This window comes from Rhopalosiphum padi, chromosome 4 (assembly GCF_020882245.1).
Source record: "Rhopalosiphum padi isolate XX-2018 chromosome 4, ASM2088224v1, whole genome shotgun sequence".
NCBI classification, from domain to species: domain Eukaryota; kingdom Metazoa; phylum Arthropoda; class Insecta; order Hemiptera; family Aphididae; genus Rhopalosiphum; species Rhopalosiphum padi.
The window spans coordinates 41,077,019-41,091,574 of record NC_083600.1 but is presented as its reverse complement, the minus strand read 5'-3'; the positions used below and the strand labels follow the sequence as shown (position 1 = coordinate 41,091,574).

Genomic DNA, 14,556 nt, shown 5'->3' with positions numbered 1-14,556 from the left:
TCCAGTGATGTCTCAATAACATATTATGTTGGAGCAGTAAAAATAAAATAAAATGGAGTGCAAGGTTATCCATAAATTTTCGCTGTAGAAACCTAAAAACTTCAAAAATACATTAGTGCGGGATTTAAATTCTGAGCTGAACGATGAATGTATTGATTTTACAGCGATGTTATGTTTATTTTTTTCGTGTATATTATATACACGACAAATAGTCGATAAAATGCTTTGATTTTCAACTTTAAGGATGGTTTTAGTTTGAAATTTGATCTAGTTTATACTTTATAGTTTTTATATATATTTATACCCATATAACTGTCGATTCAAAATTATTCACTGCGTCAACATTTAATATAAAATCCCATATCAATTGTTCTTAAAAAAATTTAAATGGTTTTTAAATATTAAAAATAGATAGTCATAAATTTTTTTATATACATCTGGAGTTTAAATTTTCACAAAATCATGAAAATTTACTAACTACAAGTATTTTTTAGTTTAAAATTTATAAAATATTCAATTTTTAAAGCCAGTGTTTGAAAATTGAAAGCAATATTCTTATAGATATATGAAATACTGAAATTTTACTGGAACTAAACAATATAAAAATATTATTTTTTATAGACATTTGAAGTTCAATTTGGACAAACTTGTATACTTAAACGACGGATATCAATGTTCTTCATTTTTTTCGTTCATAATTTAAAAATATTATTCGCGGTGACTCAACACTTTTACGTATACCTTTACTCGTATTAAGAAATTATCCTTACGTTACAAATACTCTTTCATAAAATGTAGATTCATTTTAAAATATTACCTATATTTTATTTTTTATATTTTAATATTTACCATAAACCACTTATTTACACTATTTTACATTCAGTGATATTGATTCAAAAGTTAATAATAATAATAATAATATAATATGGTATAAATCATATCAACTTACTGTAATACTAATAATAAAATAAATGACTACCTAATAGAGATTATATAAAAAAGCATCTCATGTAATGTACTTGGTAATATAGGTAATAGTCCGTCTCCGTTTAGAATTTTTTTTCGTAAACAATGATGTATCATTAAAGATTAAATGCCAATTTTACACATCCATTACTGCAGTGGCTAGTGATTCATTCGACGCCTACTGTACAGCAGAGTGGTACTCACTAGTCCAGTGATTATTAGAAAACTACATACCTATAGTTTACTCTTTACAGATTTTATTCTTAATGAATACCTACGAATATTTTTAATATTATTAACGTTTTTAAGTCAATTTTAAACTAATCAAACTCGGCCAGTGCTGTATGCAAGCAGATAAATGTATTGTTAAATTAAAAAATAGGTTTTGGAAAATTATACATAATTATACCAATGAGAATCGCATGACGATTTCAACGGCATATAAGTACTAAAATAAGATTGTAACGTTAAAATAGATCAATAATTTATTTTTTTTAATCTTTTTTTAAATACAATCATTTGCTATGTGGAAGAATCTAACATTACGAAATAATTTTAATATAGTTATCATTAAAATACGTGCAATAGGATTATTACAATATTATAATATTACAATTTTTAATATCATAGAAATGTATATGGTAAAAGAGAAATTGTTACGAGTGCTGGAACCGACGCTATGATGAAAATGACGAATTAAAAAACTAATTTTTAATAATAGTCGTCTTAATAAACATATTATATTTCTGAGCATTTTGAAATTCTGACATTATTTAAATTTAATTTAAAAATAAAAATCCATTGTTATCTAGGTAATTTTTTTCTATTAAAAATAAAATATATATATATAGGTATATATAAAATTCCAAATATTCTATAGACATACAAGTTTTTTCTGAAAAGACGTTTTTGATCGATGAGATGGTTTTATTGTATTTTTTTTTGTATGGCCTGCTCTACGAACAAAGTGTGACATAACTAGAAATTACCTGAATTTTTTTCCTTTGATAAATAGCCACCTCTGACATCTTTATAAGTATAGCTATATACATTTTTATTTTTTAACGAAGTCGTCAATCGAAATACGTAAATTGTTCGCAAACAATAATCACAACTCACAAGTAGATTTAATTAAGTTTTATAGACGAGTAATAATTATTATTTATTATTATGTTAATCTAAAATATTATTAACCATATAGAACATATTTTATTATACAAAATACATAAGTATCTATTATTTAACTACCTAATTTTGTATTAAAAAACTGTCTAGTGAGACGGATGAGTTGGGTGTGTCTCAACGGGGGTGTATTTAAATATAAAAGCAATGATAAATCATTGGGAAACGATTTTGAGTATACAGTGGCGTGTTCATAGGACGTATTTCAAAATTAATTGAATATAATAATATATAGCAATTAAAATGACACGAACTCACCTAGTATTAGAAATTCAAATGCAAAATACTAAAATATATACTGCGTAGGGACTATAAAAACAAGAAATAGACAAATAGTATTCAACATTTTTAAATACATCTAAAAATTTCCTAATCTTAAATAATAAATTAAGTATTACCTTTACATACGGAGTGATCCATTTCACGTAAGACATTCATTATTTCAGAAAACACTAACGTTTTTGAAAATATTTATTTTAAATAATTTTAGGCCATTACAAAAAAAGTTTTTGTAAAAAATTATATTTTTCATCGTTGTTTATTTTTTATGTTTTTAATTTTTTCAAGTAGGTTATTAATTATAACTTATTATAAGTGTTTAAAAAATAGACGAGCAGAGTAATGGATAAACATTTCAAAGGGTACCACTCAACTTCACTTAAATACATTTTAAATACTTATAATAATTAATTCATAAACTACTCGTCTAAAATTCGATTTTTATGTATTGAAGTAGATATAAAAAATATCACTTTGAAATAAAGAATTAAATGTATATAATATTGTTATTAAAATCTTCAACAAAATTGAGCAATTAAATATAATCTAAGGATTGAAAATCAATTTCTCCTGAGTTACATGCTGTAATCAAAATATCTTAAAAATATATAAATACATATTTTTTTATAAAAACGTTTAACTACATTTTTACTAAATTTGATATTTATACAAATAATAATGATTTTAGTTATTTTATTGTAATTTAAAAATATTTTTTGTGGGTACTTGAAATTTTTAACGTAGGTATATTGTTATATTTTATATACACAATGACATTTTCAAATGCGATATTTTTTTGGCAATAATATATAATTATTATACATCATAAAATATAGTATATACCTATACTTATAGTAACAGTGGCTCATAGATCATCTCTCAGAATCGTGTTTCGTATGCAATGATTTTAAAAATTCAAATTTAACTCATACATTACAGCGACTTACTCCTCAATTATTACGAAGTTCGTTCGACAACAACCTACACAACTATATGGCAAAGTGGTTACTATTATAAACATTCTCCTTTTTTGAGTTTATATATTCATAATTTATTATTTCGTTTATATCATAAGATATTAATTAATATATGTATACACAATCGTAATAATATACGAGTCGCGTACGCAGGAACCGTATAAAATAACGCTAAAATGTTGTGCATCAGACTTTTTTTTTTCGTTTGACTTTATTAAATTATTTGGTCGCGCCAAAATTTAACGATTCCGGAGAAAAGCCATAATTACGGTGTACTGCAACCACCCAGCCGTGTGAAAACATAATCATTTTATATAGGCTGCCTGGTCGTAAAACTAAATTAATCCCATCGTCTCATAACGTACACGGTTGTTTACATGATGCTGTGCAATATATATACATATAATCTATCCTACCACATAATATACAGCGTCCATATATAGCATAGCATTTAATCGCCATTTTAAACCCTTATAGTTTCGGTATTTTTCACGCCCCCCGTTTTATTAATAAGACATTAAACCGGGCTAATCATTTGACCAGTTATACGATTTGTATATATACATATACATAAGTAAATATTTGTTTGATATTTTGATCGCGACATCGAAGATGACCCATGGTGTAGTTACAGGTACTCGTGTATAGTATATATAATGAAAAAACATTATGTGTTCTACACGCGTAACATGGGAATTTTGACGCGTTTTCATTCCGATGTCAGTGCCAATTTATTGATTTATTAAAGCTTACTAAGAATTTTAGAAAACAGATTTGAATTTTTCATCAAGTCTACTATTGGACCGTCTTTTCCATTAATTTAAACTCTAAATAAATGATTATGTATTATTATATGTTATTATGACTTCATGTACTTGTATAGTGCATACCTATATATGTATTAAAAAAAAATGACTGAATGTATTTAATTGCATATTATATACGAGATTTGTTTCCGGTTTCTTTGATTTAAATTCAAGAGAACTAGTTTGTAGTAGAACTATGAAGATATATATTGGCAATAAATTCTAGTTTTTTTTATTATTGAAAAGAAATTTAATTTTATTGTTTTTTGTAAGTTTAATAATTCAATTTTAACCACTGTCTAAGATTTTAAATGTAGTCGTATGATAAAATATCACACATTATGACAGGCGCGGCTGCAGATACTTGGTTCGAGAGGTGGGGGGAGCTAAGTCATATTCATAATAATATATCATGCTGTAATGTATATGTATAGTATATTTTATATTATTATAATTTATTTATACTTCATAGTACCTATAGATAATAGTCTCATACCTCTAAATATATACTTGTGCGTATCCATCATAGTCGATGGTATTATATTTTTTTTTTCGTAATTTTGTTTTATCAATATACAATTTTTTATAGGGCAATATGGGCTGAAATATGGGTTAGGGAGGGTGACACCTAGGGCCTTTTCCCTCTAGAGCTGTGCCTGCGTTTTGGTAAGTGTTAGTTTATTTTAATCATATATTTTAATTTTATTATGTATATAAATATAAAATATATAATATATTAACAATATGCATAGTTATGTGAAATCATAATACGAGTATGTGATATGACTTGTACATGAAAAAATAGTTGCCAACCAATATTACACTTTATAATTTGAATAATGTACATATAATATGTATATTATGTCATAAAACGTATTTTATAAATTAATATTTTAACAAATAGGTAATTGCATGTGCATATCTTTTTTCAGAAAATGATGTTTGTATAATACTTATATAGAAAGTACAAGCTACTATATATTCGGTATTCGATATGTTATAATAATATTATCTACATTGACAGTATTGTAATTTATAATTATAATAGTTAAATAGTCAGTGTAGGTATATATTATAATAATTTAAAATTCGCTTCACCTGGTCGGCCACTTTATTAAACACTACGCGACTTGTTAAAACATAATTTCTCGCTACGATTATTCCGAAATGCGATACACCGCGGCGCCATAATTACTGTCGTAAAATTATTCCTATATTATATTTACACGACGCGTGAGCTCTTAACCGGTCCATTTCCTGAACTACAGCATCCCGCTATTCCAATTAACTATGCTGTAATTGTTTTTACTGCAATTTTATTCCCTTACAGACAAAACTAAACCACACGTATTATCACGCACATACATAATATATCGAAAGTTTATTAGTAGATGGCTATATGCAAAGTAATTCACCAAGCTTTTAATGATGGTTATCAGCAGAAAATGTTCTTCATTAATAATAAATTTATTCAAATTATGATTTTTGGAATTTATTAATATACTTAATTAAATACTATATTTTAAAATTATTTTAATTTTTTTATACTACTCAAGAACTGTTTTGTGGTGATGATAGAAACTTCTATTTTTCAAACAAGAACCCTTACTCCATTATTTTCTACTGTAAATTATTAAGTGGATATAGGTATATTTTGATGTACATAATTGAAAATTTGAACGAGTAATTTTTCAGTCATTAAAATGTTTATACCATAAGCAATAGTTCTTGAAAATGGTTTCACACAATCATAAAATAGATTTAATATTGGATCTTGATGGTCGTTATACTTTGACCATTCTTAAAAATGATAAATTCCGAAAAATTAATATTAATTACTAACAAAACACTATAGCCTCTATATCTTCCAAACCCATGATGATGGACTTTTTATCTTCAGCACATTAAGTTAAATAACTCTAAAAATACTAGTTCAATAATTGTTTTTAATAGGTACGTCAAAATTTATAGTGGAAAACTGGAAAATGAGAGTTTTCATTTGATAAACATAAGTTTGTATCTCCACAGGAAACTTCTTAAGTAGTACAGTACAAAACATCTTGATAATTTGAAAATATGATTTTTAGGTATATTTAATTTAAAAATCAGATTTTGAATAACTGTATTATTGAAGAAAAAAATTGAGTTTTTAATTTTTTTTTATAATCGGCGATTACGCATATAAATATATTTTTTTTCATCCGTGTCACCAATTATTATTATTATTATTTATAATAAATAGTTGATGTAGTATAAAAGTTAGTACAAAACTTTTTCGTTGTTTTCAAATCACACTATTGAAATTTTATAAGTTCTTAGTTTTTGGTCTAAAAAGAAAAGGAAATAAAATTTGAGTCGTTCAAAAAAACAGCATTGCTATTAAATGACGAAAAAAAAGTTACACGTCATGCGTTGATAGCTATGTAAAGTTAATATATCAGAAATATCATCTATTCACCAAATTAGAAAACCAAAAATCCACATGCGCGTTACGCTAAATGTTAGCATTAGACAACTTAATTCCAAAATTAACATGGTTGCACTTTATACAGGCGACGAAGTGCACGGAGATCTTAGTCATATAATTATTATAATTTTCATAAGGAAATAATTGAAAAACAATTATCATATACAACTATTGTAATTTACGGTGATATGTTTAGATAGGTATATAGTGGAAAGTAATATTAACGGGAGGTGGTTGGAGAGTAAATCCTCGTCTCACTAAATCGTAATACCTGCAGTATACCACATGAAAAAAAAGTTAGATTATATCAATTATATTATGTATATAGATTGTAGGTACATATAACATATTATATTATATACCGAAAATTGTTTATGATTCATTTATATACGATTATCAAATTTTACTTATTTTGATATAGTTCTATAATTAGGATTATAACTTTTTTTTATTATTAAATTGATTTTATCACGCGTTATCTTAATGGAAAAAGTAAATTCTACTTGAGTAAATATATTTTGATGAAAGCGCATAGAAATAATTCAATTTTAAGAAAATATGATTGGCCTATGGCCATTGACCTTTAATCCGGCTCTGTTTAGCATCATTAATTTATAATCAATAATAGTAATCTATATAGCAATGGACACAAAAAACCAACTTTTTTTTATAATGTGCCGAGTAAATACAATTTGAGATGTACCGTAAAAAAATGCATGATTAATATTAATTTAAGCAATATTAAATAAATAATGATCAAAATGAGAACTAGATAAGATTTTCATCATTTTTCAGCGTGTTGCGTACAATTCTCCAGCGATTTAACATCTAACACCAAAAACGCGCACATATAAACTATAAAAAATGTACCTACAATATAATCCCTCCCCCCCCATTTGTCGTTATAGCATATTTGCTCTATTCTCGGTACGGGTTTCGTTGTACATCACATTTACAATAATAATAACACGCGTGGGCATAATATCATTAAGGGTGAAATCGCGCGTATAATTCCGTCACGGTAGGCCAAGGTAACACAATCGGATATTTACACTCTCTCTCACACACACATAATGTAACATACATTACATTACACAGTTAAAATTCGCTGTACGTCTATATTATATACGTATATTTATATAACTATATTAATTCAGCGGCAATACGACTCGGGCTAGTCACGACTTTTAAAGGGTTCGACCTTTAAAACAACTCACGTCGTTCTATATAACGGACCGTGACGATATTTCGCAAAGGTCGTCCTTTTGTCGTCGTCGTCGTCCGTCATCGTGGCGGGGACGTGCGGTAGTTCTCCGTGTATAATAAAATAATAAATTGATAACATTATGAATAGTGTACATATCAGTGCGAACGCGCGTATATATATAGATATACGCACGATACTTATATATTGTGTACGAATAATAATAATATTAATGAACGTCCTGTACACCGTTGCGACCCAAGTTCGATTCCCCAGAGATGGAAAAATACCATACGGCATACGCGCGCAGAAAACTGTTACCTATGATTCATATTCATTAATATAGTTATGTGCCGTTTAGCCACGTAGGTTCTTGTACAAGGTACATATTCGTGCTTCGATGCGGCGAAAAAAAAGCCAATTTTTTCCGTTGATTTAAAGTATCCGGCAGGCGTGAGTTCAAGGGGGGGGAGGGCTAAGACTCTGCCACACTTGTAAATTCTAGGATGCCTGTTTTCAGCAGCCGATAAAATACGATACGCAAATGTTAATCATTCTCCTCCCCCCGGGGGAATATATATTCTGGATCCGCGCCTGTTATCCAGTGAGGCGTCAATTATAATATAATATGTGTGTGCTGTGTATGCGATGTAGTGTGGCATCATTCGAGTCCGGCGGCGATCTAAGCTCTCGCGTCTGGTTTTTTGTTGTTTTTTTTAAATTTGTTATCGGTGGCATAAATTCCGATAAGAGACCTGTACTCTGTTTGTCGTCGTCGTCGTTGTCGCTATCCGCCTCCCGGAAGGGAACCCGTCTAGCTAAACGCATAGTTCTATAGTATAATATGCAACGTTACATCTGCTATAATATGCAGTGCGTAGGGTATTCAGAGTCAATATAATATTATAGAAATATAATAATATAATATAATGTGTTCACGCCTAGTTAATCTAAATTAGTGAGTGTTTGCTTGAAAAAAAATGTAGTCATGTGTGTTATACTCATATAAATTAATATTATATGTCGTGCCATGAGAATGTACTTGTCCTGCACTAGATATATTTTAAATTAAATTATATAATAACATATTATACAGGCGTTTGTGGGGCGTCGGTGCTGGCCGTCGCAGCTGTGATGATAACGTCAGACTACTCGAGCAGATACGCGTGTTTATAAAAAGTATTTTATAATAACCCACTTGCGGCAGTCTGGATGCTCTTGTTACGACAAAGGCAGAGATGACTAAAACAATATGCAATAACATCAAAGGTATACTGTTACACATAAGACCCAGGGGCGCCATTTGGGGTGTCGCAAAGACAGGTTATACTTGGATGGTCTCTTTTTTTCTGATTCAATTTTTCACCAAATCATTAATTGTGGATTACTTTTTCCGCTAAATGGAAAAACATGTAGGATAACATTCGTTTTTTTTTTTAGTTGTATTAGACGATTAATAAAATATATATTAAGTTATATATATGTACTGACGTACCGCTTATAAGTTATAAAATAATATAAATAATATGATATTTGTGTGAAATAAAAATAAAAAATATATTTTTTTTACATTACAAAATCATAATATAGATTTTAGTTGTTTTCTCCATTATTTTATCGTTATACGGGTTACAGAAAAATACTTTATATAATTACGTCATTTTAACAAATTTTATTTAAGTTTGAACTTATAGATAATTTGTTATAACAAAGTGACCACCATATAATGTATTTTTAATAATGTTTAACGGTACCTAGTAATACATTTTTACAAATAATGAGGAACCTGAATCATATTATATTCAATAGTTAATATTTATTAGTCCTGCTAGTTTTAATAATAAAGCTTAAAAATAAATATAAAAAAAATTAAAATTAAATTATAAAACCCAATTATTAAGATAATATATATCACTCAAACTTAAAACGGTCTCAAATCGGCAACAAATTGGCTTTGATTTTGAAATTCTTCAATATTATTCATCAGTATGTTGATATGTGTTGTATAAAAGATATAATAATATTTAAATTATGCGTATTGTCTGATTAGGAAAACTCGGTTGACGTAATTGTGTAATATATAAATATAATATACTAAATATACCTGCAACCAACACTTGTCAATCAGAAACAATCGTTTGGAGGAGACCATGGCTAATGAACACAGCGCATTAGGGTGGTTCATCCAATGCAAATTAAAATACATCGTATACAAAAACGAAAACAAGACGAACAAGAACCCCCCCCCAAAAAAAAAAAAAAAAAAACAGTAAAAAATGTCCTGATGTGAAAGTCCTATACATATGTACAGTGTATATATCATTGTGGCATATATGAATGTTAGCATAGTGTATATAGTGTGAGGGGAGAGAAAAATCTAATTACGTTAATGTTCGAATGAAAACGAGTCAGGAGAAAGTGCAATGTTTTCATTGTTTTGTCATAGCTTGTAAACCTAATTATCAAATATGAATTCCTCATGTAAAGAAGTAGGATCGTTATTAAATTAACGCGTGCGTGCGCTGAAGTTATTCGATTTGAAAATGTACCAAAGTTCAGAGATTTAAAATGTTCGTTTTATCTGTGATGCCAATAACAAATAACGTAAATAAAATCGATAAATTTCCACCGGAAATAGTATACATGTACTCATATTTTAACTTTGTGATTTGTTTTATGTTTTAAGGACGTGTGAGACTTGACTATAATATCTATAATTTGATTATTGTTTTCGATGTGCTATCGACTTATCGTCTAGCTATCTTTTTCCTAAAATTAATGAAAACTAATAAATAAAACCTCCTCTTTGTTGCGCTTACTATAAATTGTTTAAGAAATACTTTCTATGTGATTAAAAATGTGTAATAATATGACATAAATTATCATTCAAAAAATATCCTATGTAAGCTTGACCGAAAAAAAGAACATAAACTATAATAAAACCGCCAATGTGGTAAAATATTGAAAATTATTATTATTATTAATTTAATACAGAAAATTACAATAAACATATTATAATAATCGTGTGTAGATTCAAATTTTTCTTCAAAATAAGATTTGATGATATAGCTTTAATATTTGTTTCGGTATAAATACATTTATTTTAACGTTACTTGTGTGTCCTGAAAAATCAGGTTTTAACACATGGAAAGTTTTTTGTATCAACGACGATAATAATAAATACGAGTATATGACTTATAACTATAGTATTACAATACATAATATATACATTTTAGTATTTTACATTATACGCATCTAATAATGATCATGGACAAAATAACTGTTATATATAATATACCTAACCATGTGGAATAAAAAATTTAAAGTGTAGTTTTTAATATTTAAAACATTTTCACTTAACAATTATTAGTTATTCATATTTTATATTAAATTTGTACGGTTTTTGTGTCTGAATCTTGATTTATAAATCCATCATTATAAATATACCATGAACGAAATTTTGGCGATACTTTATTCTACCTATTATAAAAGTCTAAAAATAATCAATTTCAAGCAACGACGAGATTAAAATACTTGTAATACCGCATGATAATACGTGTATACTGTATATATTTGTATTATTATATTTATGTAATATCGTGTTCATACTTTTATCTACTACATTCGTGTTATAATGTGCATTAGATCTTACAAGTAATCTTACGGCGATTGATTTATAAAAAAAAAAAAATTTAGTTTGATTTTTTAATCGTAAAGGCATCGTATGGTATAAATTAATCGGAGGTTGGATTTGGTTCAGGGTGTACAGTAAACTTATATAGCGCCCATAGTTATGTCCGTAACGATGTGTTGGTGTTTTAATTGTAATTTTGTAATTTGTAGAAAATAAACAGAAACAGTAAAAAATAAATATTCATCAGTTCCGCAACTCATGAGCACACAGTTGTCCGACTCGAGTCTACATAATATACAAGGCCTTTAAGAACATATTTAAAACCTGACAGTGATTTTAATGATATTATTTTTTATATGTATACGCTACGTGTGCATGCTGTACTCACACCGTAATGTTATAAAATTAACGAAATCGAAATGATCAAATAAAAATCACATCTTCCCCAAACACGACTCGCGATCATGTGGTGTGCAAAGTACACATAATATTATACACTCGTAACACACACATTGTACACTGTACAATATTATAATGCATGCTATTATTACTTACAACGATACAAACTTAAACGTGTGTTTTTGTATTGGATATAGGATAGGTATCTACACTTTATTATTATTATATATATCATTGAGTTACAAAATGTTGTTAGGAACTTTTTTTTTAAATATACGCGTTGCATCAAATTATTTTTGACATTATCGAATTTCTACAACAGTTTTATATCTGCAGGTATCAGGTATAATTTATCCTAGCGTATTGTTTATGGATGGTTACTATTAAAATGTTCAATGTTAAAACCAACAATTTATTCTATATTCAAACAAATTAAAAATGAATATAATATTTCGTATATAAGATATAACATACATGATATTATACATTATATAGGTATTATATAATGATAAGTACTGTAATAATATAATATTTAGTATCACAGCAGTATAATGTGTTACATTATACAGTCCTATGGTTGTATTGTTATTATTGTTTATCGTGTAATAATAATTTAACATACGGCTATTGCGATGTTAAACTTTAGAAATTTACACTATTTAATAATTTTAAATCTATAAATATTTAAATTTTGAATTCACTGCAGCTTATAACAATTTCCTGAATATTTAAGTACATTTAATAGAAAGACACATATTAGTATTACACAATTAGTATGCTTAATGTATATTTAATTATTTTAGAAATGTATTTTTTTAAATTCCATGTCTATTTTAGATATTTTTTAATTAGAAGTTCCCATTATAACTATTCACTACGGCTGTAGTGCATTTTAAATATAAAATTTAAAACATTCCATCTAACTATTTTTTAGTGATATTTTAAATTTAATCTCATAATATACACCTGCATGTATTGAATGTTGCAATGATTTTTTTTTTGTAATAACATTTCTTATTATTTTTAATTTAAAATACTTAAATGGTATATGATATTTTTATATCATAAATTGTTTTTGTAGTTATATCTAAGTAAATCTTGTATTTTTTTATTATTTCATATTTTTAAAGCTCTTGTATAGACCAAACGAATGCAATATTGTAGAAACATACATTATAACAATATTGTAGCATATAATATTATTCACATTAATGACTACTTATTAATTTGTTTAAAACTATAGGAGTACATTTTTAATTGTTTTTAAAACTTGAAAATTGACACGGAGAATTTATTGTTGTATAGACGGCTAAATTGATCAGGTATTATGGTATAGGTCCTATAACCTATAGGAAATAGGTATATCGTATATATATATATATACACACATAATAACGTTGATGTGTACCTATATCGTTATGTTTTTAAAAATGACTGTCGCCGTCAAAGCGGATGAGTGGAGACGAAAAGAAACAACGACGGAAGGACCGACACGACGTGGCGTGGGCGACATGCTTCCGACTCGACCGCCACCCGTCCACACATCCCATCCATCACCCGCCGACCGTTCTCCATCACCCACAATTATTCGTCCCTCCGAACTTAGTCGCGTGTGTACGCTATCGGCGCGCGTACGCACGCGTGTGCTATCACAGTGCCAAAGGGGGCGTCACCACGGTCGGTGCTATATAAACGGCCAGCGTCTCGTCAAAATTGAGCACTGACACTCGACGGATGTACCCGCGCGGATCACCGGAGCCACTTCAACGAGGACGTACACACGCGACCGTCGTAAGTACGCGAAAATCGCAAACAGTTTTTTAGACCTTTAACGTGTAATGTGCGTAGCTGCAAACTATAGCTTAATATACAGGTATTAGGTATTATAAATGCGTAAAAATGTATAGTTAGATACAGCGATGAACATCGCGAGCGTTCTCTCAAAAGGCGGCGCTAATAATTGATGAAATGTTTTTTTCTTCCGGAATATTTATTATCTTAAAAACGGTACGATTTATCAATTATTACTTTTTATTATTTTTGACTATTCGTTAAACAAACTCGCCCCGTGTGCGAAAGACCAACAGGCAATAAGTAAGACTAACAATAAGCTTATATTGACTAACGTGTAGTCAGTGAGTAATTACTACTCATTATCTTAAGATTTATTTTTATTTTTTTCTTTCTTGTAAAATTTAGTAAGCTCACCACCGAATGCTCGCGGTATTACATGTTAGGGCATCCTCGAAATTATCAGGCGCGAATTTTTTTTTTAGATCGTTTGCGTTGTGTAGTACCTATAGGAAGAGCTGGCGGCAGCAGCTGGGGCAATAAATTATGGCGATGTAGGTACAGTTAACTTTTCAACGCGCGATTAAGTGTTTATTCTTATTTTAAAACATCAAAGTAAATTCAGAAAATATAGATATAATTTAATCGTGTTTAGTTTTGTGTATTAAAATATAATATACACATAGGTACAATGGTATATTATGTATTTTCAGTGACGTAGGAATGTTATGGCCTATGGCAGTGGCAGACACTGCATAGTGAGCAAAATCGCATTTCAAAAGATTGATACCGTACCGCATTTTCAATTCGTTTTAAACTGTGGGTTCGTCGACGTCACTTTAATAAATTGT

At 28.3% G+C, this 14,556-nt stretch overlaps 1 long non-coding RNA gene across 1 annotated transcript in view; it reads left to right on the top strand.

Moving 5' to 3' along the window:
- The first annotated feature begins 13,582 nt into the window (after window positions 1–13,582).
- The window catches only part of LOC132930927 (uncharacterized), a 4,150-nt gene continuing 3,176 nt past the window's right edge, over window positions 13,583–14,556 (top strand). Inside the window, exon 1 of the long non-coding RNA XR_009662297.1 lies at window positions 13,583–13,705. This is a non-coding gene — a long non-coding RNA (uncharacterized LOC132930927). The remainder of the gene's footprint in view (window positions 13,706–14,556) is intronic.